This window comes from Ammospiza caudacuta, chromosome 4 (genome assembly GCF_027887145.1).
Source record: "Ammospiza caudacuta isolate bAmmCau1 chromosome 4, bAmmCau1.pri, whole genome shotgun sequence".
Lineage (NCBI taxonomy): Eukaryota > Metazoa > Chordata > Aves > Passeriformes > Passerellidae > Ammospiza > Ammospiza caudacuta.
Window position 1 is genome coordinate 20,855,196 of NC_080596.1, and position 27,203 is coordinate 20,882,398.

General features: G+C 40.5%; 1 protein-coding gene across 3 annotated transcripts in view; it reads left to right on the forward strand.

Annotated features, from left to right (window-relative positions):
- Positions 1-21,250: 21,250 nt before the first annotated feature.
- Positions 21,251-27,203, forward strand: part of MAPK10 (mitogen-activated protein kinase 10) — a 146,121-nt gene continuing 140,168 nt past the window's right edge. For all 3 annotated transcript variants that reach the window (XM_058802999.1, XM_058803000.1, XM_058802998.1), the window contains exon 1: positions 21,251-21,605. The gene's annotated coding sequence lies outside the window, so the exon portion shown is untranslated. The remainder of the gene's footprint in view (positions 21,606-27,203) is intronic.

Here is a 27,203-nt window from a genome sequence, read left to right on the forward strand (position 1 = left end):
TTGATCTTGTTGTTCCCAAAATCATCTTATACATATTTTGTCTACTGAACACATAGCAGTCTTAAAAACAAACCCAGATTTTTACCCTCTGTTAAAGGGCATGACAGAATATTGCCAGCTGCTCACATTTGTTCCAGCAGGGCATCATCCTGTTGAGTAAAGCTTCCTTCAGAGGCCTATCTTGAGCACCTCAACATGAGTGTGCAGGGCAATGTAAAGTAAAGAATCTCTGTGTATTCAGCAGGACCTTGCTGCCCACAGCCAACCCCTCTGTGGTGGAACCTGCTTGCCATGGATTCTAAAATAAGGCAATTATTTATGTTAATGCAGATCAAAGGAGAAATGGGGCCAAATGCACAACTGTATTATATAAAGTTTTCTTGGGCTTTCTGGGATTATTTTGACTGAGCTGCTCTAACCACAATTCATGAGCCACAGTCTCAGTTTGCTTTGGTGCACCAAAGGGTGCAGATCGTACTTAGAGCAAGCACACTCTGCAAGCATAGACTTGCAGTCATAAAATCAATGTCTAGGTTCACAAACAACCAATGCTTTATTAAAATAAGGACATCAAAAATTAAACAATATCAGAATTTTCCCCATTATTAACATTTTCTGTGAAGAAGCTCTCTCAAAAAGAGACATCTGCTTTTATTTCTTCCCCTGTACTCAGCACTGGTAAGGCCTCACTTGGATTATTGTATCCAGTTCTGGGCCCCTCACTTTAGGAGGGACATCGAGTTACTTGAGCGTGTCCAGAGGAGGGCTACGAGACTAGTAAGGGGCTTGGAGCACAAGCCATACAAAGAGCGACTGAGGGAGCTGGGGTTGTTCAGCCTGGAGAAAAGGAGACTCAGGGGTGACCTCATCACTCTCTTCAGCTTCCTGAAGGGTGGCTGTAGTGAGCTGGGGGTCGGCCTTTTTCTCCGGGCGACAACAGATAGAACAAGAGGACACAGTCTCAAGCTGCGTCAAGCGAGATGTAAGTTAGAATTAAGAAGGAAATATTTCACAGAAAGAGTGGTCAGATACTGGAATCATTTACCCAGTGAGGCGGTGGAGTCATCATCCCTTGAAGAGTTCAAAAAAAGACTGGATGTGGCACTTGCTGCCATGATCTAGTTGAATTGTTAGAACATGGGCTGGACTTGATGATCTTACAGGTCTCTTCCAGCCTTGAACTTCTGTGATTCTGTGATGCTGTGATTATTCTTTACCAATTCAGTTATGCTAATTTTAGATGTAATTTCTTACTGTTATGACTGCTATTTGTGTTAGGATGTGTTTCTTTCTGTACTTTCCTTTGGGATTTGTTTTCAAGAGGTCTGCAGTGTGAAAAGAAAATGCAGTGAAACATTCATAGGCTGAAATGGAACTGGAGCAGCACATTTTCAGTTCTTGCTTCAGTTTTGAGGAGAGATGGTAACCAAAGCTGGGCAAATGGTGCTCCTCGATTAAGGAAACTCTAAGAAATCTCAATATTTAACCCAAATAGGGTGAAGCTGTGCTGCAGCACAGTTCTGTGACCCTACAGCTTCTACCACACAGAAAATCAGAACCTCTTTAAAGTGTGAGGCAACTGCTCTGCCTTCTCCATCCTGGTGATTTTCCAGATCCTCAGTTCACCTACCACCCACGTGGGAAGGTGGTTCACAATTTATGTTGCACCTCAATTACCAACAAACCACAAACCTTTCTCAGCTTCCAGGGCTTTCTGAATGCACTCATGGGTCAGCTGAGAGTAACTGCAAAGGCAGGATTTTCTACCTTTAACTTTCTGCCTTCCTAAGGAAAAGGGGCTCTCTCAGATGAGGAATATTCTGAGGGGTGAATATTTCTGGCCCAAACTTCCCCCAATTACTGGCACATAAATCCAGGTGCTGCATTCCCTGGAAGCACTGATTATGTGGTAGGAATAGGATCATTTTTAACCTAACTGAATTGGTTCTTTCCAAGCAGCTTAGACACATTTTGAATGACTAGTTCAGCCCTTTGCATACATGATCAAGAGAAGGAAAATATGAGTCATCTCATTTTGAGAGCTTCTTCACAGAAGGAAAAATTCTGTCCTAGTGGTACTGTATATATTATCCTCTGTGGACAGGCAAAATAAAAATGGAAGTGATAGAAGGATTCAGTGGCTGAGATTGTTTCATAATGTGAGGGAGCTTGAAGAGAGCATATGAGGAAAGCCAGAAAGGTGCTGTCAGAATCACTGTTTTTCTTTTCCTGTTTCTAAAGAATTTCATGTAATGATGGGTGACACAGTCTATCCTATAACACCAAGTTACAGTCCATCCTACAAGTTAATATCAAGTTGGTTTCCTCACCCCCTACAGTGAGTGATTATATAATACCTTAGAACAGTACTCCCCAGTCTCCTAAGAAATGAAGAGAAAGTGGATATTTGATTACTTTGAAAGATATCTGGTATGTGTATTGTAAGAAACATTGAAAAAGAGATTGAGTGCTCCAAGGGGTCAGATAAACAAGTATTGATACTCATCTAATTTAGGTTTAAATAAAAGGGTAATCACATGTTTCTCATTTAGTTTAAGAAAATAGCTTATATAAGTAAATTGATAAATAGCTCTCTATTTCATTACTAGTGGAATTTTTGTCTTTGTTTTTGGAGAATTCTCTTCAAATTCTTAACAAATTCCTCACAGGGCAGTAGTTCCCTGTTTCCCTTTTGAGAACTTGGAATTGCAAGGAGATGGAGCTGAAGTTAGCTGCGCTGGTTCTTCCCCGTGCTGCTCCCTGCGGTGAGAAAACATCGTGGACTTCCCAGGTGCCTTGTACTCGGCCATGCACTACATTTGTGTTCTTTGCAGGCTGAAGTTTCTTTGGGAATGAAAGCACGGCGCATTCCCGGTTTCCCACGGAGGGAGGGAGGAATGAGGGAAGCGGCCCCGCACGGAGCTCCAGCTCCGGCCCTCCCCTCACGCCGCCGCTGCCGAGCGCGGCCCGGGCGTCGCTGTTTTAGGGTGAAAAAAGGGCTGAAAAGGGCCTCATTCCCACGGGATCTGTGCCAGGAGCACAGGTGTGAGGAGTGTGGCGGGAAAGTTTTGCGTTTTAACAATTTTCTCTTTCTTTTTTATTTTTTTCTTTTTTTTTTTTTCGGTGCTTGATAAACGCCCTTCCCAGAGAGCCCCCTCTGTAGAGAAGGCGTTCAAATGATTTGGGCTTTCAGCAAGTCGCAGGTACTGCCTCAGTTGTTATAAATACACTCTTTTTTTAAAAAAAAAAAAAAAAAAAGAAACTTTAGTTTCTCCACAACAAGCGGTTTATGATGCTATAAAAACGTGTGTGTGTGTCTCGACACACAGGTGAGACTGGGGCATCCCACAGCCGAGTTCAATGGGAATCTGAGAGCATTATCCCTCTTTCCTGCCCTGAGGTCAGCTGCTCTGAGAGTTTTCTCTCATTTTCCTTCTTCTTCTTTCTGTCATTTTCCTCTCTTCACAAATGAGGTTTCCCTCATTTCCGCTTCTTTTTTGGTTGAGAAAGCATATGCAATCAGGAGAAGCTCTCAGTGAGTCCTGGACATAGAAAAGATTTGCATTCTTTTGTTGCTATGACTTTTAGGAAAAAACTCTCAAAAAACCAAAATTCTGACTTTCTTAAGGTGCTGACAACATAGGTGAATACTGACGTGGTTTTACTAAGTGTTATAATAGAATTAAGTGTTAAATTTTGTTAATAATTTTATCTGGTGGCATTCTCTGAGATACTCTTAGTTTTCATACTATGTTTTCATTCTATGTGTATTCCACAACCAAGTGGCATTCCTGATCATGTAAAAGAGAAATTACTTACATGTTGATTTTGAAGCTTTTTAGGTGTGAGTCTGTCTTCCTATACAAAACTGTTGTGTTTTTTAGTTTGTGGATTTTTTTTGTCTATTGCTGCCATAGTCCTGTTGCACTCCAATTCCATTACTGTTGGTTTCATATGGAGAAGGAAGTTTAAACTTTTTTTAATCCTATTTCAATTGTATGAGTCTTGAACTTTTGTAGGATTATCTTGTGAAAAATCTCTATTTTGTATTAGTAAGATTTATTGTTGCTTAATCTTCCCTCAAAAAAGAGTTTTCTTATATCTTGGATTTTCATTCCAAATGATCCTAAAAATAATTTTTTACCAAAAAAACACAATGTGTTTTGAGAAACTTGACACCAAAACCCACTAAAACATTAATCTGATAGCCCACAGCATTTAGTTTTTTTTCACTGTACCCTATTTATACATATGAAAATTCTTTATCCTTAAACATTTCAAAGTTATTAGAGCGACTTCTCATAGTAGCATCTATCATTTTAAAAAGAATTATTTTTATTCTTACTTGTTGAAGGTAATATAAATGATAGTTTAAGTGGATACCAAAACTAAACCCCCCAGATTCAGAATTATCAGTTTTTAGTATATTCATTTCAGGAGGTTTAGTTAAGCTGTGTCATTCAGGGGGCAATTCAGGTGCCAGAGATGGAAGAGATTTCCTAGTCAAACCTTTAAGGGACTGCCTGGTTTTACTGACAGGCAGATGGTCACAAAACAGTATTTTCTGTAAAACATTTCTCCCTGTGTGCAGTGGTTTTTAATGTAATTGTTGTCTTATTTTAGAGGCAGTGCAGCTGTTAATTTAGTCAGGCCCCAACATTAGTGTTTTGTTCTGCCAATGTAATTCTGCAACATCAACATGCAATAGCATTAGTCTTATTCTGAGATGTGTTTATTTTTAATCCCTGCTATTATCCCTGAATTTTCAGGTTTCCAGCCTGCTTATCAATTTTCTTAGCCTGGTCCTGGAGTCTCCAGGTTTTGAAAGAAGTCTGTCACATAATCTGCCTTTTTTATCCTGCTTAGTTAGTGATTTAAATGCAGGAAGAGGAAATGCTTACACTGAGCCACCACAAATACAATAAATAATAAAAAAAATACCCCACAGATAATCATGTGCGGGTAAAATTCACCAATAATCTTGCATTCTGCTATTTGGCTGGATTTGTAACTACAACTCTCTTTTTGATTGTTATTATTCCCAGGATAAAGTTGGAGCAAAGAGATTTTTCTTTCCACAGTGCAATGCATCTGTATTAGTAAATAGGTGTGAGCACTCACCATCATATCAGTAGTTACTTGTATGCACACTGGTCAGACAAAAGTGCCTTCTCTGGTGTCTGTAACACCAACCACTGTGTCCTTGAGGCTCACCTCTTGGAGTAGGCTGGTTATGAACATGGGGTTGGATGCAGTAAGGGTGAATCAAATAGGGCTTCCTAAATAAATAAATAGTAGGGCTGAGTGCAACCCATGTCATCCATTGGTGTTAGGATTTCTAAGTCCTGTGCCTCCCCCAACTATGGACTGTAGTGTGAGGGATGCTGCTGCTCCTGGGAGAATTTGTGTATAGCTGGCTGTGAATCCCTCTGGCAAAATCGATCTGGGCAGAGTTGCAAAGAAATGAGAACCTCTTGGTGATAATGCTTTTATTAAAAGCTTGCTTTAACAGTTTGTTCAAATAAATGCATACTTTTGAGCATGAAGACTAACCAAAAACCCAAACCCCAACATTTGCTGCTCACTCATGAAAGAATGAATTTTAGTTCAAAGTTTTACTGGATCTGGTTCTGTTGGCTGTACTCCCTGTTCCCTGTACAAGGCTTTTGCACTCAAAAAATGGAAATGGCAATGTGCCATACACCACATACTAAAATTGCACTGTTATAAAAGCAAGGGAAAAAGCACTTTGCAGTGCTTTCACTTATCATTTAGTGCCAGCTGGCAGTGTGGGATTGGAAAGGCTATTGGTTAGTCTTTTATATTTGGTCTTGCTAGCTGTGTGATAAATAATAGGTCTGTCTTCCCTGACACCTTTTATCTGGGATCTTGAACTGTTTCAGCTCTGCCTGTGGATGGGAAGGGTTAAATTACATAGGCCCTTTGCAGGTGTTGTATTATCCAGGCTTGTATTATACAGTTTCTTTACATGGCTGAGCTGATATGCACACAGGTGCTGGTGCCAGTGAATCTGTGGAATGCTGCTTGCAGTGTGCATCCATTCCACTGATCATAATCAAAACTCAATGAAAAGATGAAGCCCCATGTGCTTTAGAAGTGCAGCCTATGCAAAGGGAGGTTGGTTTTTTTTCTTAAATAGCTAAAATCTTTAAAACAGAGGCCTTGATGCTTCCATCATGCTCAAGATCTGCCTGTGCTGAGCAATCCCCACAGTGCCAGTAGCTCGGTGAGCAGCTGCAGTGGGAGCTGCAGGCTGTGCCCTGCATGCTGGAGCCCCAGGGGAGGGGCTGTGACCTGCCCAGGTGTCACTGCTGGATTCAGTGGGAGGCTTTTCCTTACTTGGTGTGTTCCCTCAGTGCCTGGTGCTGTGTGTGGGATGTGAAGGTGTGCATGGACCCAGAGTCTCACACAGAGCAAGAAGGGGTGGATGGGAATACAAAGGTATGGCAGCAGTAGTTCAATGTTATCTAATTTATTTATGTTATCTAAGTATATCCACTTATTTGTATAGTGTGTGTGTGTATGGAAAGGCAGCAGAGGAGTGGGGGAGTTCGTGGTGGAGATGTATTGAATTGCGGGGTCCCCCATGGCAGGGAGGAATGATGCATCTCACTCCATGTTCTCAGAAGGCTCATTTATTACTTTATAATACTATATTATATTAAAGAATGCTATACTAAACTATACTAAAGAACACAGAAAAGATACTTACTGAATGCTAAAAAGATAATAATGAAAACTCGTGACTCTGGAAAGAGTCCCGACACAACTTGGCCCCAATTGGCCAGAGTCAAAACAACTCACACCAGAATCCAATGGAACAATCACCTGTGGGTAAACAATCTCCAAACACATTCCACATGTGAGCACAACACAGGAGAAGCAAATGAGATAAGAATTGTTTTCCTTTTTCTGAGGCTTCTCAGCTTCCAGGACAAAAATCCTGGGCAAAGGGATTTTTTCAGAGAATGTGAATGCCACAAAGCTTTGCCACATTCCATGCTGTGCTGGGATAAAAGAAGATCAGCAATGTAGGCCAGCTTAGACCCAAGGGAGAACTCCTTTTAATACCAGTTGTGTAGTGTGTGCAATGTACTATGCAGGAGCATCAGGGAGTAGCTTGGAGATCTCTCAGTGCTACCAGGTCACTGTTGGCATCCAGCCCAAGGCTGATGTGCAGTCACAGCCATTCTGGAATACCTGGGGAAATATAGAAACCTGAAATCTCTCTTTCCACTGGTGGAAGTCAAATTATACAATACTCAGCTGTAAAGAAACCTTTTGATTTCTGTAGGAATCAGAAAAGTTCTACAACATGTCTATAATAAGATCATTGGACTATAAATATAGCTTTAAAATGATGGTTGGTCCTTTGAAATCCTACTTGATACCTCTGCCCATGGCAGGGGTGTTGGAACTAGATGAGTTTTAAGGTTCCTTCCAAGAATAAACATTTTAAAATTTTATGATATAAATAGTTTGGAATCTGAATTAGAAATCATTGTACCTTTAATCTACTTCACTATAATCTTTACTGACTTTGGCCCTTCTTTCCCATGTAGAGACAGGTGGGGGAAAAAGACTTGCTCAAAATGGGCTAAAATAGATTTTGTAGTGGATGGTTGCATTGCCTCTCTGTTTACATGTCTGCAAAATGCATGCCTGCAAAGAATTTGGAAGTAAAAAAAATTAATTCTTAACACGGGTTTCTATAGCTTTGTGGAAATTGAGCATAAAACTTGTATGACATGATCAAATAAAAGTAAGTTGTGGGGGTTTTTTGCTAGCTTTTGTGTGATATTGGTGTCTACATAGGAAGGGCGGTTATGTATGGATCTATATGTGAAAAATAGATTAAAGTGGAAAAAAGCCCCCATATTTCTCCATGCATTTTATAGGAAATAAAAAAGGAAGATAATTAATGTTTATTTTTGTTTAGATCTGGCTTTTCAAGAAGAGATGCATTTTCACAAAGGTGTGGCGGCTGCACAGGACTGTGGTGTTTTCTTTTCTGTGAAGATGAAAATGGACCTGCTGCTCTTGTGGTATTGCTGGCGAAAAGCAATGAGCATTGCTGAATAAAAATGGCCTCTCTGCCTGGAGAAATGTTAAGGGGCGCAGAAAGCGACTTCTGGAATCTGTACTTCCTGCATTTTGTTTTAGGTACCAAGGTTTCAGTCTTGCTGAGGTTTGAAATTTCTGTGTTCTGGAAAGGATGGGAGAGTTACACAAGGTTTTTGTTGACAAGAAATCTCTCCAGTCCCAAGGATAACCACTATAGAATGGCATTTTTCACTCAGTTGATCATATCAGAACAGGCCTATTCTGATCAACTTTCAAACTGTTATCAAGAACTGTAACCCAGGATATTAACAGTTTAAATAATCTAGATTCACAAGTGCTAGGGTAGTTATAAAAACACCCAAACAAATGTAGTATTTCATTAATACTAAATCAAGGCAATCATTGGAGTTAAAGTTTGTCTTTATTTTTTTGTTGGTTCAGTTATCCAAGGGTCTGATTTACTCTCTCACATGCAGAAACATCTGAATCATCCTCTTAGCTTGTCCAAGGCAGCCTGCTTCAATACTGGGGCCACTGGGCTGAGGGAAGCAGTGTTGTAGCTGTTGGTGGTTTATTCTGTACTGACAATAAACATTTTACTTAAAAATCTTTCTTTAATAATATTGAAAAAAACCCCAAACCTCAATTTTCAGGAATAATTAAATTCAAAATGTTTGCTTCTTTCTGAAGTAATGAAGTTTTAAATGAAGGATGCAAGAAAAAGCAGAAGGGAAAAAGTGAACGCACTATGAAATGGAACAATAGGATAATTTATAAAAAATTTGGTTTTGATTATTTCATTCAGGCATAGCACATAACTGTTTTCTAGGGCAGGAAGTAAAATATTTGGTAGTAACTGTTACCTGATATTGTTAATGAAAACATAATGAACTAGGAAAATGTTATCCAGTCTGCAGCAATTGGAAACCATCAGATGACCTGGACCACACCCACAGTATCATGTATCTAATATTTGACTAATATTTTTTATAAATTATTCATCTTCAGCTGTTAGGAGTTAAGGATAAAACAAAGACACTTGTTTGAAATTTTGAGGCTGGTCTGTGGTTTATCCCTCATTCTCCCTCTGCTATTCAGAGCAGTGGTGAGAAGGACAAGTGTTCACAACCTGAGGGTTTTTAAACACACAAAGCTGTAAAGCCTTATCACTTCCTTATCTTGGCACTTGAAATTCTGTGCCCTTCTGTATGTATCAGATGAGATAATCACCTACATCTCTTTTAAATGTAGGGATTGAGAAATAGGGCAGAGCTGAAAACATTCATATCAGTTAAACTGGGTTCTTTGTGGCTGCAGCTGGGAATACTTTATTTAGGAAAAGCAGCCAGAGAGAGGGAGGGATGTGAAAGGCAACGCCTGCCATCTCAGTGGCTTCGCACATTCAACACAGGTCTGAGTTATTTTTTGATGCTCCAAAATCTGCTTCTCTCTGCTTAAACAGTTGTAGAAATAAACCCAAGGGTCCTCTTTTACCGCTTTTGCAAAACTGTGCAAGTGAGTTTGGAAGCCCTGTGAGGAATGACTGAGGGAGCTGGGGGTGTTTAGCCTGGAGAAAAGGAGACTCAGTGGTGACCTTATCACTCTGTACAATCTCCTGAAAGGTGGTTGTGGTCAGGTGGGGTTGGTCTCTTTCTCCAGGCAGCAACTGACAGAACCAGAGGACACATTCTCAAGCAGTGCCAAGGGAAATATAGGTTGGATGTTAGGAAAAAGTTTTTTACAGAAAGAGTGATACAGTACTGGAATGGTCTGCCTGGGGGAGTGGTGGAGTCACCATCCCTGGATGTGTTTAAAAAAAGATTGGATGTGGCACTTGGTGCCATGGTTTACTTGAGGTTTTAGGGCTGGGTTGGACTCAGTGGTCTTGAAGGTCTCTTCCAACCCTGTGATTCTGTGAGCTATTTCCTATTGTATTTGCTGGGAATGCCGGACGAAGGCAGGAATGATGAATCTGACTCCATGTTCTCAGAAGGTTCATTTATTACTTTATGATATTATATAATATTAAAGAATGCTATACTAAACTATACTAAAGAACACAGAAAAGATACTTACTGAATGCTAAAAAGATAATAATGAAAACTTGTGACTCTTTCCAGAATCCTGACATAGCTTGGCCCTGATTGGCCAAAGAGTCAAAACAACTCACACCAGAATCCAATGAAACAATCTCCAGACACATTCCACAGAGCACAACACAGGAGAAGCAAATGAGATAAGAATTGTTTTCCTTTTCTCTGAGGCTTCTCAGCTTCCCAGGAGAAAAATGCTGGCTGAAGGGATTTTTTTCAGAGAATATTAATGCTACAATTTCCCCTGTGCTTTATTTTTCTGATTTTGGGGTTTTGCATTCAATTCTGTGCAGTGAATCCAAGCCTGTCACTGCCTGGGAAAGTGGTTATGCCACTGAGCAATTAGCTAAAAGTGCTGCAACTTCTTCCAGCTGCACTTCAAAAATAAACAGGAGTCCTCTGGCCATTCGAAGAGCAGCTGCAGGCACCCAGGATTGTGAGAGGAGACATGGGCTGTCTATGTTCTGGACAGAGACAGGAATTTGGATCAAGTGCAGTGGAAAGTGCTTCCTCTGAGATAACTGGCTGTTTGTCATCCTTCACGCCTGCAGCTTTAGATAAGCTTGGCTGGAACGCCTGTTCCTCCCCAGACGTGGTACGGGAAGCCTTGGATCGTAGCTCCGGGATCTGGATTCCATCCAAGGGAGCCCCAGGCCTGGCAGACAGATGTGTCAGTGGGCCACTCCTAGGTGTGCAGGTTCCTCACTGAGCCCAGGGATTTTACAAGAGGCTCTGTAGTAAATGCTGGGTTTGGTGAAGTGATCTGGGGCAGATTTGAGGTGGCTATTTATGGCACATATTGAGTACAGTCCCCAGCATGAAGGTTTCGTTATATAGCATTTTGTCCATCTGTTGTGCGATTCTTTTATTTTTTTTCCTGTGATGGGAAAGAAGCTAAAATTACTTTGGAATTTGTTCTCCTCCCTTGCTGCTTGTCTAAGGGGGAGAGTGACGTGAAATGTCATGACTTTAATAGGAATTTCATGGATTTTCAATGCTTTCTTTTCCAGTTAACATTTGAAGAATTGGATTTTTTTCACATGTCTTCTTTCCCAATCCTTTCACTGCCAATTGAAAAAAAAAAAGTCATTATTATAAACCTTTGCTGGGTAACCACTAAAAATTAAGATTTACTTACTTTTGGCATCAATTTCCATGTTACCATTACTGCTGGCAGTAATGGTAACTCTTGGTAATGGTAATTTGCTTTTCTTTTTCATGCTTTGTTAGCACAAAACCTTTGAACTCCTCATTTCCAAGAATTTTCTGTGTTAATTAGAGCACCTCTTCAGAAAGCAGTTACCTGCAACAATGCAGGTTATGAGATTCTTTGAGAACTGTTGAAGATATAGGCAAAATATATTTCTATCCTAAAGGTAAAAAAAAAAAAGGCTGACCAGATGCAAAAGTGCAGCAGCTTTGAATTTTTTATAACAATTGTTAAGATTATACCTACAGAAGCACTCAAAAGACAGCACAGCTATTTCTGTGCTGAGGTTAAGAAATATGCTTGCAATTGGAAATTGTTAAAACTTTACTTAAGAAAAGTCACTTGAAACAAAGATATGGAAGCACCCTATAATTTCTGTTTGTGTAAACTTGATTTATTGAATCTGTGCAGTGATCACTGATGTCCATTGTAAATAACTTTTAGCTGCCACCATCTATGTTTTTGTTTCCTTCAAGAGGCTTTCTCACTAATTTCTGATTAATTCTATTATTTCATAGGAATTTCAAGTACTTTTCTTGATTTCAGGAATTAATTTTTAAAAATATTAGAATGTTCCTTTCTTGTGAATCTTCCATTTGAGAAAAAGGTGAATGTGACATTCTTCATGTGAAGGTGCTACCAGTTCAAAGTGATGTTATTAACAGTAGTTATATTACAGTATTAAACTTAATGTTTTTTAATGCCTATGATGTCTTTCATCCCAAAGCTGCTTTGCAGAATGCGTGTCAGCTGTCACCTGCTGGATGGTTTAATGCCTTGGTAATGACTCTAAATGACACTGCATGCAGATGAAAGAACTTCACTGATTGACAAGGATTCATTGGGGCACCTGGTGCTTTGTTTTGGGAGGAAAAGTGCTGTGCTTGAGAGGAATCCATGTCAAGATTACACCTAGAATCTGGGATCAAAAGAAGAGGAAACAAGAGATGTTTCATGGGTGTCTTCCAAGCCATAGATTTATGTTTTTATCTTGCTCCATCTGTCTGTGATAACAGTGGAAGGTAAGTTGGAGTGTGTCATAAATTGCAGCCTGACTTGGAGCTGACAACAGGCAGCTGGCTGGTGTGGGGTTGATATCCCAGGACATGAGGAGCCTAAATCAGGTGCACAAACACAGATCCCAGTGGGATGTGAAGTGCCACAGGGAATTTTCTTTGTTATCTGTATGCTAGTTCAGGAGCGATGTAGCTCTCCTTGGTGTCCAAGCCTGTGCAGGTTGTCCTGGCCTTCAAATGGTGTCTCAAACACCATCAAGTGCTCACCAGGAAATGACAGAATCCTACTCCATAAGATGCAAGAAGTCCAGCTCATCCACGAGGGTTGTTTGGATTCAAAGTGTATGATTTCCATAATGTGTTTGTTTTGCTTGAGTCCAGGGCAAATCAGACAAATCACTGGGGGGAAACCACAGGAGAGAGACCTGCCAGGTAAGTGTCAGTCAGAAGTGTTTCTGGGTTTTGTCCTGGATTTCAGCTCAAGTAAAATAAACACAGGGTGTCACAGGAGTTTGTAGTGGCCCTCAGCAAGAACCACTGTAGATAAATCCATCCCTGTAGGGGAATAGAATATAGATAAAGGAAGGTAGTATAGAAAGTCATCTTACCCCCTAAGGAGTTTCAGCTGGGTTAATTATTAGAGATTAGGAGCAGGCCTGATTTTAACAGGCCACAGCTGTAGCCAACAAGAACAGTGTCATAAAAGAGTGGATTGGCTGGTTGAGGGAACTGGAGTCAGTTGGTGACTGTGAGGACGAGGAAGAGTCAGTGCTTAGAGGAGATGACTACAAGAAACATCAAGGAGGTAGAAAACTCTAGCAATATGGCAATAGAACTCTTGCAATATAATGATAACAATCCCCACAATATGTTAATTCTTAGGCCTCAAATACAGATACCCAGTGTTATTTCCTTCTCTAAAATGGCCAGTTGCTGAACTATGATTTTGAACCTCTCTTTCTCTCTTGAAGGCAGATCATAGAATTTTCTGCAGATACTGACTTTGGTTCTGTTTTTGATTTCCAGCAGTCAGTGGTCTAGTTCAGTAGGTGTCAGTCCTGAATTTCAAGCTTTCTTAACTTCCTTTTGACTTAATAAATAGGAATATTTTGCCTCTTCCTCACCATAAACATCCTAGGATGTTGCAGTCCCTCTTCAGTGATGAAATTAGATCAGTTATAAGAATAATCCTTTGAGAACTGGCCTCTGCAAACTATTCTCAGTCAACAGAAGTGGTTGTCTAAGTCTTTAAACCTTGAGGCAGGTTATGGTCTTGACTTTCCTGTCAGCAGAAACAATGCAGTATTAGACTGAGGCCTGCCAGTTTTGGCATAACTTTCAGAACATGGTGTTACGGACTTTTTTTTTTTTTTGTTTTCCAGCTTTGCCTAGATTGATATTCCAATTGCTGGCTGTAGGTTTACCCTGATTTACAAGATTACATGACTGCATAGATCAGATATTTTATTCCAGTGTAGGAAAACAGACATTGATCACACCATGTCTCTATTTTTTCAGTGAGGTAACAGATTAGGATCCTTATATTTCTCTGGCCTTGGCAGGATTTTCACGAGTGTATGAATTTTTGGGGGTTTGGGGTTTTGTTTTTTTCTTACTGTTTCTGAGCATTCTTTGCAATAGGGCGGGATGAAATGAAGAATGCTGAGGCAATGATGAAGGGGAAGGGCTAGAAGCATGAACAATGCCTAAGTGGAATGAGAATGCCTGGAAAACATGAATAGCTCTGTTATATCTGAGCTATTACTTCAATTCTAAAATTGAAATGTGCTGTCTTGGAATTGCTCTCTTTTCACATCTCTGTTCTGCACCTTTGGGCAATTATGGAGCTGTCGAGCAGAGCCAGTTTGTGCATTGTCCTCACTTAGCTGCTGCTTTGTTCCAGAATCAATACTGAAATATGGTGTTTAAAGTGTAGCTTTGACAGACCTGCACAGTGCTGTATGACAGCAGCATCTGAGCACACTATGGAAGCAACAACCCCAAGGGTCTTATTCTGTTTATCTTCAGATGTGTCTTGGCAAACAGGATCCAAGTGTGACGTTAAATTGTGTTTGTACCCATTCCAACAGTGGCCTTGGATTACTTGAGGAGCTGTGGGAGGGAGAGGAAATGTGGTTTTTCAGGTGGTTTCTTAGCCCCATGCCAGCCTGTGTGGCACAGAGGGTGCAGGGTGAGCTGCTCCTGCTGAGGTGGGGCAGCCAAGGCTCCCTTGGGCAGTGCTGCCTCAGGTGGGATGGGTACATGCGAGTGCTGGTGCAGCATCATGTGTAATTCACACTCTCCTGCCTTTGTCCAGCGTTTGAGAGCATCACAAGCATTCCTGAGGCATCAAGTGTGGAAAGCAGGAGTGGTGGAGGGAATTTTTACATGCTTTGAGATGGTGCATCTCATGGATGTTGCACTGGGTAGCTGCCCTGCCTTATCTCACTGTGTTTTGCTGTGAATGAAATTTGTACAAATCAAATGAAAGTTTGGCTGTTCTACTTATTTTAACTCAGGCAGTGCTGAGTCCTCGGGGCTGGTTTGTGTCTCTATGAGCTGCAGCCTTTACAACTCCCTAGTTTAGTGAAACATTTCTGACCTATTTCTTGGGTCAGGGCTGAGATAAAATACAACATCCAAAAATGCTTTTTCCATTTTGTGATCACTCTGTTCCCAAAGGGGAACAAGAACACCTTTGAAATCACGTATTTGGAAGTAATACTTGGGGGAACCAAGTGCATGGAGGCAGTCAGCCCAATTCCTTTAAAAAAAAAAATCATGTACTGCTAATTCTGACATTATATAATCTTAGTGTGTAGTCTTAGTTGGAACTGTTTGGTTTCCTTGTGGGAGCAGAGACTTGCTTATGTGCAAGAAATGTGTAATCAGGACTTGGTAAATGAAAGCATCACCTGGTGAGCTTGAGAAAAAAATCGATGAGTGGTTCAAGCTCTTATGTGAGAATTAAATTTGAGAAATGAAACAATTCCCAAGCAGGTTATGTACCAAGAAAGATTTTATAAGAAAAGGCAGTATATTAAAAGTTTCTGAAGCAACCCAGGAGCCAGAGTTTTCAGTAGCAGAGGAGGTTGAGCCATCTCTCAGCAGGGTGCTGAAATCCATGTAGTTGACTAAATCTACTAATGCATTATTTTCCCATTTCAGTAAGTTTGAATACAACATCTTTTAGCCAAGAGAATTATTTGGCCCATATCTTCTAAATCCTACCTTGGGGAACATACTATTGTCATGGTAATATAGCCAAAGCTTTTACTGTTAGCTCAAGATAGGAATCTGTATGTTTCAAAATGTATATTTGGAGCACAACTTATTGAAATCATCAATATTTATACCACAGACAATATCTTCAGACAGGCTGGACACCATCTGTCGCAGTCTGATTCAATTTTATGGTCGTAGCAAAGTGAACTGACAGTGTGGAATTTTTCACAGGAGTCAGCTGGAAGTGTGTCCTGGTTTTCAGGTAAACCTGTGAAATGTTGTAAATGATGGCTGTGTGTTCATGTTGTGTAAATAGGGAATGTACTCATCTGGGGGAGGGACTGGTTTCTGTTTGTTTGCATACTGAAACAAGTTTAAATTCTGTTTCGTGCTCTATTGTACTGGAATCATTTGTAATTGAATCCTTCATACGTGCCTTATGGATCTCTGCAGGGAAAATTGAGCATGAAATCATGCGCTCTGGAAGAATTACTGAATACAGGAAGTGGCAATTTTTAAAATTAAATAAGACTTGAGCAGTTCATGGCATTACCTTCAGATGGCAATTTAGAATTAAGGTTGTTTTCTTTTTCATAGTAAGCATTTGGTTTATGGCACCTTTAGCACTTTATGTAATGTTTTATATCATTAGAACAACAAAACATCCATGATAAATTGATTCAAAATTATATTAGTGCATTTTAGGGTACATTTATTTGCTAGAGTTTTACAGGACATGCCGCCCTTGACAGCCGACAAAGCAGTTTCAAAAATGGCAACAGTATTATTGTGTACCAAAGTTATTATTTTGATATGTGTGTCATCAAATAAGTAGTAAAATATTTTACATAACGATGCAGTAATTGAAAGTACAGATGTAATAGTTTCATGTACAGTGAGACAGTCCTGTTTCTCTAACACTTGGATGCTTGAAGTTATTTGTTAAGTTCATTCCCTTTACTGAAGTAAGTAGTTAACAGTCCAGTTTTGTGCATCTAATTAACTGCTGGTGACATATGTGCATCTTACTGTTTCATGTTTATGGGCTTGCTATCACGACATCCTTTTTCTAATGTTGATGAATATAAAAGCTTGAACCCTTCAATTTTGTGTATTCATGTGCATGCATTTATGTGCACATTTCCCCTGTGTTACTGCCTGTGGTTTTGCTGCTCAATGCACATCTGCCAAGATTTGTTTTGTCCTATCTTAGATTTGATTTAGGACTGTATGGGTAATGAAAAGCACTCTTGACTTGAAGAACCATTTTTTCTGAATTTGCTCTTATTCTCTACTACATCTAAGCTAGGATTTCAGTATCTAAAATAATGCATTTTGGTCAGATATCTGCTGGATTTTGTTCTTGTTTGTACAAAGTACAAGCAAGTGATCCGTGCAACTCCTTAGATCTCTTATTGTTAATCAGTCTGTGTTTTAAGAATACTTCTGGGTGCATCTGTTGTGTTGATTCACTGTTTCTTTCACTTAAAACCTCCCCTGTGAATAAATGAATCAAGTGGACTTGTCCAAAAGCCGTGCCCTGCCCTGTGGTATCACTGCCTGTTCTCAATTACCCGGCTTTGTCTCCAATTACGCTTTGTAATTGCAGCATCTCTGTGTGGGTCAGGCCTCAGGAAGGTAACAGGAAGGTTTACATTGTGCTTTACCACCTCAGTTATATAGAAAGCTGACCTGATGCTGGTCATAGTTAATACTCCATCTCAGTTTAGTTCTGTTACATTTGTCCACCTGCATATCAAAGTAAGAGAAATCCTGAGGTTAAAATGTCCACTTCTTTATAAAGTAGCAGTGAAGAGGTAGTGGGAGGAAAGGGGGTGGAAGAGATTAAGGAGTATGTGTAGCTTTCTTCCATTTTTTTAAAAGCCTTTCTCAACCATTGGCATAATGACAATGTAGAAAATATAATGGCTTTGAAGGCCTCTTGATGGAGGTGAACACAAAATCCAAGATTATTATTTCTTTTGTCTTGGGGAAAAGTCCAGGTCAATGTTCATCAGTAATTTTTCCTTGATAATGAGACTGAATAAGAAAGCATTGCAAATGTTTGGATTTTGTTAAAAACTAGTGGAGAAGTTCAGTGCAGTGGAGGGTTGTATGGCAGACAAAGGAGAGATGCAAAACAAGGGTTGGTTATATTGCACCCTTCTTGAAGAATAATTTTTGAACAAAGACACACTTGGATTTCGTGTACAGTGGGTACATACCTGGGGAGAACAGCAGTGGCTGGTTCCATGGAGAGCCTGGCACAGTCTTCACTGTTCCACTGGAGACTGCAGCATTGCATCAGGCTGGAATCATAAAAATCTGTGGCTGAAAGTGATGTTGAGAAATCCCTTAGTCCTGGCGGTAGCACTGACTTGGGTGGAAGAATTTGTTCAGAGTTTGGTTTGTTGCTTTATGCCTTAAAACATGAAGATGCTTGCTCACTAGGATTTTATTGTAGTGGCCTTAATTTAATGTGATTCAGAGCAATATGACCCCTGTAAGGCCGACAGAGCTGAAGGGGGCGTGTGGCAGCTCTTAAACCATCACAGTTTGCAACAACTGTATGAAGCCATCACCAAGTTCAGATTGCTTTCATGAGCTGGATTGCAAACTGTGGCAATTTAGGAGTAGCTACATTCAGCCATCCATGCAGCAGGCTCTGGGAGAAACATGCTCCCAGTGCGTCTCATGAATATCAGTGACAGAGGTACAGTCCAGCTTTCATCTCCTGGGATACAAATTGTATGCAGAATTTGCCTTTGAAGTGAAATTATTTTTGTACTAAGGAGGACCAACGCTGAATGCTTTAGAGGCACAAAGAGGAGGTCCAAGAGCTTAGCTGAAATTAATTTAGTTGGCTCATTGTGACCTTTGTAGCTAATTTTGTGCTGTAAACATCTGCTCACATCCAGTCGACCTTAAATTTAGACCATAGCCACTTCTGGCCTCACCTGTCACAGAGAGCATAGCCACCAGTTAAGACTGGGGCAGCTATTCTGGGAAACTGGTGCCAAAAATGATCTGTTTAAATTGTTGGATGCCAGTCTGATGCACTGTGTCAGGCCATTACAGTGTTTAGCTGAGGCCTGATTCTGGTGTGGAATGCGTTTTGTGGCACCTTGCTGTATCTTGGCCCGGCCAGTAAAGCGTCTTGGGAGGACACTGTAATCACCTGAGATGAATGTGGAGAGAATAGGTGTTGAGCTTGAGGAAGCAGCATCCCTTGATTGGGGAAAGAAGCATTTGAAAAGCCACTATTTTCCATTAGATACATTGTTTCATGGGCAAATATCCTAATGGCACTCCAAAGCTTCTGTGACTGCTGCAGAAGATTAGGCTCTTTGTCTCCTCTCTGTTTCTCCAACCCCACTCCTGTAATTATGTCAGAAGCAGCCACCCTTAATCCCTTCTGCACCAGTGAGTGGTCAGTTAGTGGTATTTTCAAAGGTATTTTCCTGACTCACACAATAGTGTGGGGTTGTTGGTTTGTTGGGTTTTTTTCCCTATGAAATTTAAATTTATTGTACGCTGAATGTTTTTGTAATGCAGAAAAATATGTGTATGGATATATTTTAAGAAAAAAAATCTTTCAGACAGGTAATTTCATCCTGGTTTTTTTACCTAAAAATAGTGAGTTGTTGAAGAAGACCAGTACTGAGACCAGTAGCTTGACACATTTATCTGGCTTATTGCTTGCTTCTACTGTGCAGACATTCCCAAACTGCAGTGGAAGTTGTGCCCTGCTGCCCTTTGTGCCTCCGCAGGGCACTGGTGACAATGGCAGGACATCTTCACGTCTTCTCTTGGTAATATGTGGAGTTTGGGGAGGCCTTTCTGTGGTGATGGTTGGCTTGTGGTGGAACTGTTAGGTAAATAGGGGGGAAAGGCAGCTGTGTGAAAGTTGGAACTATAGAATTTTTTCTCGCTGCAACTAAATGTGTTCAGACCATCATGCATGTATTTATGTATGCAGGAATGATGCATGAATTAAAACAAAATCCTTCACATCCAAAAAATAAGAAACAGGCTGATGGAGAAGGGGGAGTAGTATACGTAGGCAAGAATGGGCAACCAATAACTCAGGGGCCTGTCACAGCCATTTACTTTGCTGTCTGCAGTCAGGTTAAACGATTTAAATGTTTGTGTGTCATGCCATATGTCAATGTATGGGCTGGTAAAGGCACTTGGATGGCCCTGAAGAAAGCAAGAGTTGCCCAGCCTGGGTTAGATAACCTCTGTGTTTGAGTTCCTGGTCACACAGGACTGTGTTTGGCTCTGGGTGTGGTAAAACCTGTGGAATATTCAGACCAGTGGCCAGAAAGCTGCAATGAGTTCCTTGGTGTTCTTTTGACCAATGAAATTGATATACTGAAGAAAATGGTTTGATTCTTTGAAAGGGTATTTTTGGCAAGATAGAATGTCACCATAATAGGAGGAAAGGCAGAAGGGGATTGGGATTGTTCAGCCTGGAGCAGTCTTTGGGGTGACCTAACTGTGGCCTTCTATAACCTGAAGGGAGCCTACAGGAAGGATGGAGAGGGACTTTTTACAAGGGCCTGGAGTGATGGGATGAGGGGGAATGGCTTCAAACTGAAAGAGAGCAGGTTTAGGTTAGATATTAAGAATGATGGATGGATGAAAGATGAATGAAAGACTGGATGTCCCATCCCTGGCAATGTGCAAGTCCAGATTGGGTGGGGTTCTGAGCAATCTGATCAAATCAATGACATCCCTGCCCAGGGATATTTGAACTGAGTGATCTTTAAGGTTGCTCCCAACTCAAACCATTCTATGATTGTATGATAATATTTCTGACTAGCTCTTATCCCAGCCTAAATCTCATGGACGTGTAGTAGCCTTCCAGTGTACTCTTTTTGCTGTTTTATGTCAGATGAGAGAAGACATCCTGCAGTTTGATATGTGCAGAAGAAATGTTATCTGCTCAATTTTTAAACTGGAGGGCATCAGAAGTCATCACTGAATCTGCTTGGTTCTGTGAGCAAAAAATGCAATAGTTCCTCTGTGCAGTGGTAGTTTTCAGAAGTGGGATTTGTGGCAGTCTAGCAGTGGGCACAGGCTACTGCTGATGGGGAGATCTTTAGCAGGTCCTTGGGCTTCTGAGGGACTCAGAGAGCTGCAGTGCTTGTTCATTCGAACAGTATCTGTGTTCAATAGCTGTGGACAAAATGTGTTGTAATTTTATTATTTTTTTAAATCCCTCTGCCAGGCTGAAGCTTGATTGAATTTTAAAGGTGTTTGCATTTTTAGGGTGATGAGCATTTATGCCTTTGTCTAGCAGGTAATGTAAATGAAAGAGCAGATCCACACTGCTATTACCTCTTCCCTCTGTACTGCAGATGTCTGAGCTGCTGCTGCTGCTGAGTGCTACAGGAGGCTGCTCAGCTTCCCTTTGCAGGCTGCTCTATCCCCTGATTCTCCAGGAGATACCGTGGCTGTGGCTGCAGATTAGATTTTTCTCTCCCTCCCCCTGCGAGACCTCTGTGTGCTTTGACGTCATGTGTGCTCCTTTCAGTTGCCATAGCAGCCCCATTCCCCAAGCTCTCTGCCTGTCTCCTCTGGTAGGTTCCACAATGGTACAGCCAGCATCACGCTGCACAATGGTTTCCAGGCAGTGAAAGAGCGTGATTCAGCAAGCCACTCTTCCCCCCCTCCCCTTTTATTTCATTATTATCAGACATTTTGCCTCCCCTTTTTCTGTTCTCTTCTACCCTCTTCCCCAGGCTTTTATTCAGTTCTTTAAAGGAAAACGGTGATTTCCCTTGAAACCAACTGCCCATTTTTTTTTTTCTTTTCCTTTTTTTTCCTTTTTTTTTCCCCCCTCTCTATTGTTATAAATAGCCCATTTTTTTTCCTCGGCACTGTTTGGAATGTGATTTTAAAATACCACCTAAAGTCGCAGTTTGGGGAAAAGGTTTCTGGACGAGGAGAATAGCTGGCGAGCAAGGAATGGTAGGTGGCGGATGCTAATATTCTTTGACTAACTGCTTTCGCAGGGTGGGGTGATGAATATTGATTGCTGCTTGAGGAGGAAAAAAAAATATTAAAGCAGGGGAGAGGGGGAGAGAGAGAGGTTAATGAAGTGAACAGCTAAGCGAAGCAAGGAGGCTGCACCTGTCCATTTTGTGGCCGGAGGAGCATCATTTTCCTGTCTGTGCGGGTGGGTACCAGCGTTGGTGTTGGGCGCTGTGGGTGACAGTGGAGCGGGGCAGGGGCACGCCGGGCATGGCACTGTGGTGCTGCTGCTGCTTCACCAGCTGGCTCCTGTAAACACCGGGGTTTACTCTGCCTCATCGCCTCTAACGCTGCCCGCGGGCTTTGGGGGGAAGGAGGTGCCTTGGCTTGCGGCTCAGGAGGAAGATGAGGGTGTTGTGAGGGGTGTATGGTAATCCATCCATAAACAACTGTGGAAAATTTCAATGTGGAAAAATAAAGAGAGGACAGGGAGCTGGAAGATTCAGAGGACAGAAGTCTTGGCCTTTTGCAGAGTGATTGAATGCCAAAAGAAAGTGTGTATGTGGAAATGTTTGACAGACCTTGTTGGATGTGGGGGTGGGGGTTGCTTTTAAGAAAGTAGCCTTTAATCATCACTCTTCCACATTGCTTGCATTCAAGTGAACAACTCAGCCCACTGGGTTTAACAGAACCACAGAGCTTTCAGGAGAAGTGTTTACAGCAATCTATGGGCCAGTTATTTTGCAAAAGAGAATTAACAATCTGTAGATGCTGCAGTGAAATCAATGTTGCTTTGCAGGGAGATCCTCTGGCAGAAAAAGCTACTGCTACAGGATGAAATGTTGGTTTTGTTTTTTACAGCAGAAATGACATTATTAGAAATAACAGAAATTTGCCTTGGATAATTAATTGTTACAGCATTGTTTAATAAGCAGGCTGTGCTCCCAGTGAACCATGATGGGCATGTTTCACAGCATTCGTGTGCTGGGGGATTGTCAGCTTGTTTACATGGGCTCCTTTTGCTGCAGAGCTTCCTGATATCTCAGTGCAACTTTCCCCTCCTCTGATATGTTCACTGTAAGTTTTATCAGAGACTTCTACAGGGGCAAACTGACACTATGTGGAAATACAAATTTTGAGGGAAATTATGGCACAGAGTAGAAATGTATTGGGAGGAACATGCAAATAAGTGTATTGTAACTAATCAGAGGAGTCTGAAATCAGCTTGATGGAGGACACAGAGGTTGTCCTGCAAGCCCAGCTTTAGCAAAAGAGAAGGGTAAAGACAGAACAGGCTGGTGCAGGTATGGCACAGGGCTGTTTGTCTTTGCCCCTGTGTAACCTATCTTCTTTCCCCGGGCCTTGGGGAAAATGGGGTGCACCAAACCCCCCCTGTTTTAGCCTTCTTTCAGTACAATGCTGTGTAATCACTGGTCAGGAGCACTGGAGCAATATTTTCTTCTGTGATCCTCTGGCTGTCTGCTCTCTTCCTGCTAGGAATGGTGGCACAGGAATACCCTTTCAGTTGGCTTAGCTAATGACTTTGTCTTACAGGGATGCGGATGTGAACGACAAAGGTGATTTGACCTCAGCCATTAAACAATATTCTTTTTCCCTGACTCTCAATAAACTGCAGTCTTGCTCATAGCTCTCTCCTGCTGTTTCAGAGTATGCGTAATTTTTCAGGGTCCTGTTGTAATTATGGTTTTGTTGAGGAGGGTTAAGATTACAAGGATGTTCCTAAATAGGATAAGGACAGAAATCATTTACCATGAAAAATAAGTTAACTTAGCTGCCTGTCTGCCTCCTTGGAAAATGTCCTTCTCATTGTTAAAAAGCTCCTTCAGTGCACACACAGGTTTCTATAAGCAGATGACAGGGATGAGTGTTTTCTTGTAGGTTTGGGGCTTTTTTCCCTGCTGTCAGTGGCTGGCATGTTTGCAGCTGTTTTTTAGTGATTTAACAGTACTGGATCAATACACCTTCAAACAGTATTACAGTACCAAATCTGGCTTGGGAATGCAAAGAGAGAGTTATCAAAATTTCACTGCCATGGTATAGGAGAAGGTCATGAAGTTCATTGTAGTTTACAGTTCATTGCAAAATTCATCCAATTTAAAGGAGGGCTAAAGCAGGCCCAAAGGAGGGTGATTTTAGCATTGCTTTTGCAGACAGCATCATAATTTTCTTAAGACTTGGAAGAGAGAAAAGCTGCATTTAGGGAAAGGCCTCCAGCTTTAAAACTGGCAATCTCTTAAACTGTTGTTCAGTAGATACTACCCAGTTCCTTGCACAATTCCAAATTACAAAAAATATCACCGGCTTGTTGATAAATTTTCAAATCCTAGTAAATTTTTGGGTTTTTTGTCATTTTTGAGGGTTTTGTCACAAGCATTTTATACTCATAGCCCCTCCCACTCCAGTGATTACTTTTGGAGCTTACATTAATAGCAGTACTAGAAATGATGTCCTGAAAGCCTAGTGATTGCAGAATCACCATACTTGCTGCTCTGTTATGTCATCAGGAGTAAAGGAGAGAGGCTTCATTGAACCTACAATACTGAATATGTATATATTATATATAATATATATATGGATATATATACACACTAATATATATACTATATTAAATATTATATATATACTGAATATATAACATGTATATATTCAGTATATATATATAATATATATAGTCAGTGTATGTGCGTGTATACTCCTTTTCTATGATTCTTGGACACTTACTGTTTTGAAGGCTACTTGCAAGGAAAATGAACCCTCATGAAAGGACCACCAGTGATTAAAGTAGAAATCAAAAGCAGTAGAGGGAATGGGATGGAATTTCCTGGTCCCCTCTCCACTGTTTATGAAAGTCACACAACTCTTCTTGAGCTGCTCTGCTGTGTTTTAGCCTGATAGCTGTAGCTTTGTTAGCAAGCTTTAGAGTTAGTCTTGGCTAGCTGTTAGAAGAGAAAGGCAGGGAATTCAAATCCCAAAATGTTCTCGTCTTATTGGTTTATTATACAGTGAGATTTCAGGTAGAAGTTTCAGTGTGTGAACTCACTAGTGATGGTGGCATGTTCTCAGTTTCGTTTCGACACAAAGGATGTGAATTCATGGGCTTTATTGTACCCTAGGATCTTCCTGACTATGCCTGGGGCACAGGGCAGTGTCTTTTTACATCAAGAAAAAGGCAAAGCCACTGTTGTGTTTTCAGGCAGGTTCTGGGTTTTTCTCCCATCTAAGAGCAAGACCATGTTGATGGCCCTGTGAGTGCAGCCCCTTGCTCACATCACAGCAGTGACATGGGAAATTTGGGATGTGTTAGGACCTGATCTAACACCCATCTTGGAGTCTGTTGGACTCTCTCAGGACTTTTATGAGGTAATATTCAGTAAAAGTTGGAGGTCCAGAAGAGCCTTCCAGTCAAGTCAATAGCTGCTTCATCAGGATTCTACACTAACAGATCAATAGCCCAACAAATTAGGAACTGTAATTTGAGGGTGGGATTTCAGGAGCCTGAGTTGGGCTCTTTTTGGTTAAGGAGTTGTTTTCTCATGAGGATTTTTCATTTGCTGTTCTTAGTACAAAGTTTTAGTTCTCAGGTACTTGAAAGCATGTTGGGGTACAGATCAAACCTTATACTTAAAAGTAATCACTTCATTTTGTTCACTGGTTAGGTTCCAGAACACCATGTTTGATTTTTACTTCTCTTATTCACTATCTTAATACCACAGCATTTGCTTTTTCCTACAGTTCTTGAGGTTGTCTGTAGGTTTCTTGCCTGCATGTGCTTTGTCAGTTAAACTTTTTTGTCACATGCTTTGTTTTTAAGAGGATGCTTATTTGATAAACAGCATTAATTCACAGGCCTTTCCTGATGCCTATATGTATCCATATCACACAATTTTTCAAGCTGTTAATAATGTCACAAGTCAAATTTAATTTCCATCCCCAAGTATTGGTGGCAGGTGACTGTGTCCATATCTCAATTTGTAATAGGTGAAATTTCTGCGCTTCCTCTTTCCAAAGAAAAAATTGATGATCTGGCCTGAGAAAGATAGATAGTATAGAAACAAAAATAATTATTTTAGATCAGTTTTATGTTTTTTTTTTTTTTTTTTAGTACCATCTGTTTCAATCGGAACAGTCTTGAACATGTGCTCTTGAGCACTAAGGCCTTGATTTTTTTTTCCTGTTCTTTTTTACTGGTGGGAGAATAGCTGTGACACACTTCTCCCATTTAAACAGCACTTAACATTCTGCATTATTTTCTGTCTCCTGCCTTTTTTCTTTGTGTGGAAGAAAGGAAATTTATGGTACAGATACTGCCTGAATGGGATGCATTATGGTATTATCAGAGGAAAATCTAAATTCTTTGTTATATAATGTGCAGATATTGATATTCCAGGTTAGTTTAGTTTTCTGAAATTTTCTGTGTCAATCGGACTTGAAAAATAAACCCCAAATATTTCTTTCTCTTTTTTGTGCTTAGGGCTAGTATTAGAAACCTGTACCAACAGCAGGCCAGACTCAAATATCAGCTATGGCAACCCATGCATGAAGTTGATGCCTTTGAACTATTTCCTATAGATGAGACATAGCACATGCTGTGGTGAGTCAACAATGTATTATCTTATTAAGTCATACTTCTTGGCAAAAAAAAAAAAAAGCCAAAAGATGCTTAATGCAGAAGTGCATGCTGATTTTTTTTACCTTCTCTTTTTTTTTTTTTCTTTTTGGAGGGGGGAGGCAGGGAAAATTGAAGTTACAACTTGTAGCAATTTTTAGTACACATTAACATAATGCTATCATCTTATAATGAGTTTTCCAAGTGTATAATTTCTGCATTGCACAGTTATCAGATGGAGCACATTCAGAATGTGGTTTCAGAGGAAGTGTTAATATAGCAAAATAATTTTAAAAAAGACCCTACACATGCAGTGTTCTGAGCGCTATTTAAAATGGCAAAATCTGTTTCACTACCACAAAATCCACAATTTTGGACTGATTTTTGTAACTAATGTTTTCCATCTCTTAGATTTGGTGTGGGGGGAGAGGAAAGGTTTTTTTTGTTTCTCTTTGACATGACTGAAGAAGTCTGAGGAGAGTCATCACAGACATTTTGTCATATATCTCTTTATTCTTGGACAGGAAAATAGTGAGAACAATGTCAAATAGTCTTTTTAAAAATTCTTTGTAGCTTTAACTGTCTTAAGTCTGCTAATAATTTCAATCCATATGTCATACATAATAAGTAATTTTGGTTCTGACAGTTTCTTTAGGATGGTTTTGGTGTACCTTTGGGAGATGAGGAATTGTTTTCAGATTTCTCATGTAATCTCAATAGAGTTGTTGTCAAAAACTGCAAGTGTTTCTCCAGTAAGGTCTAGCTCCAAGTCACTGAAATGTTTCTGTAGGGAGATAGAACTCTTACTTGTAGATGTGTCATGTAGGGTGATGAAAGGACCCACCAAGGGTGATGGAATGAATGCTCTGGTGACACTTTCAGCCTTGATGAAGCTGATGAAAAAGATTTAAACAGGTGTCAGTTAAATGTATCTGACTGCTTTGAAGTGAGATGGGTAGCAGAAAGCA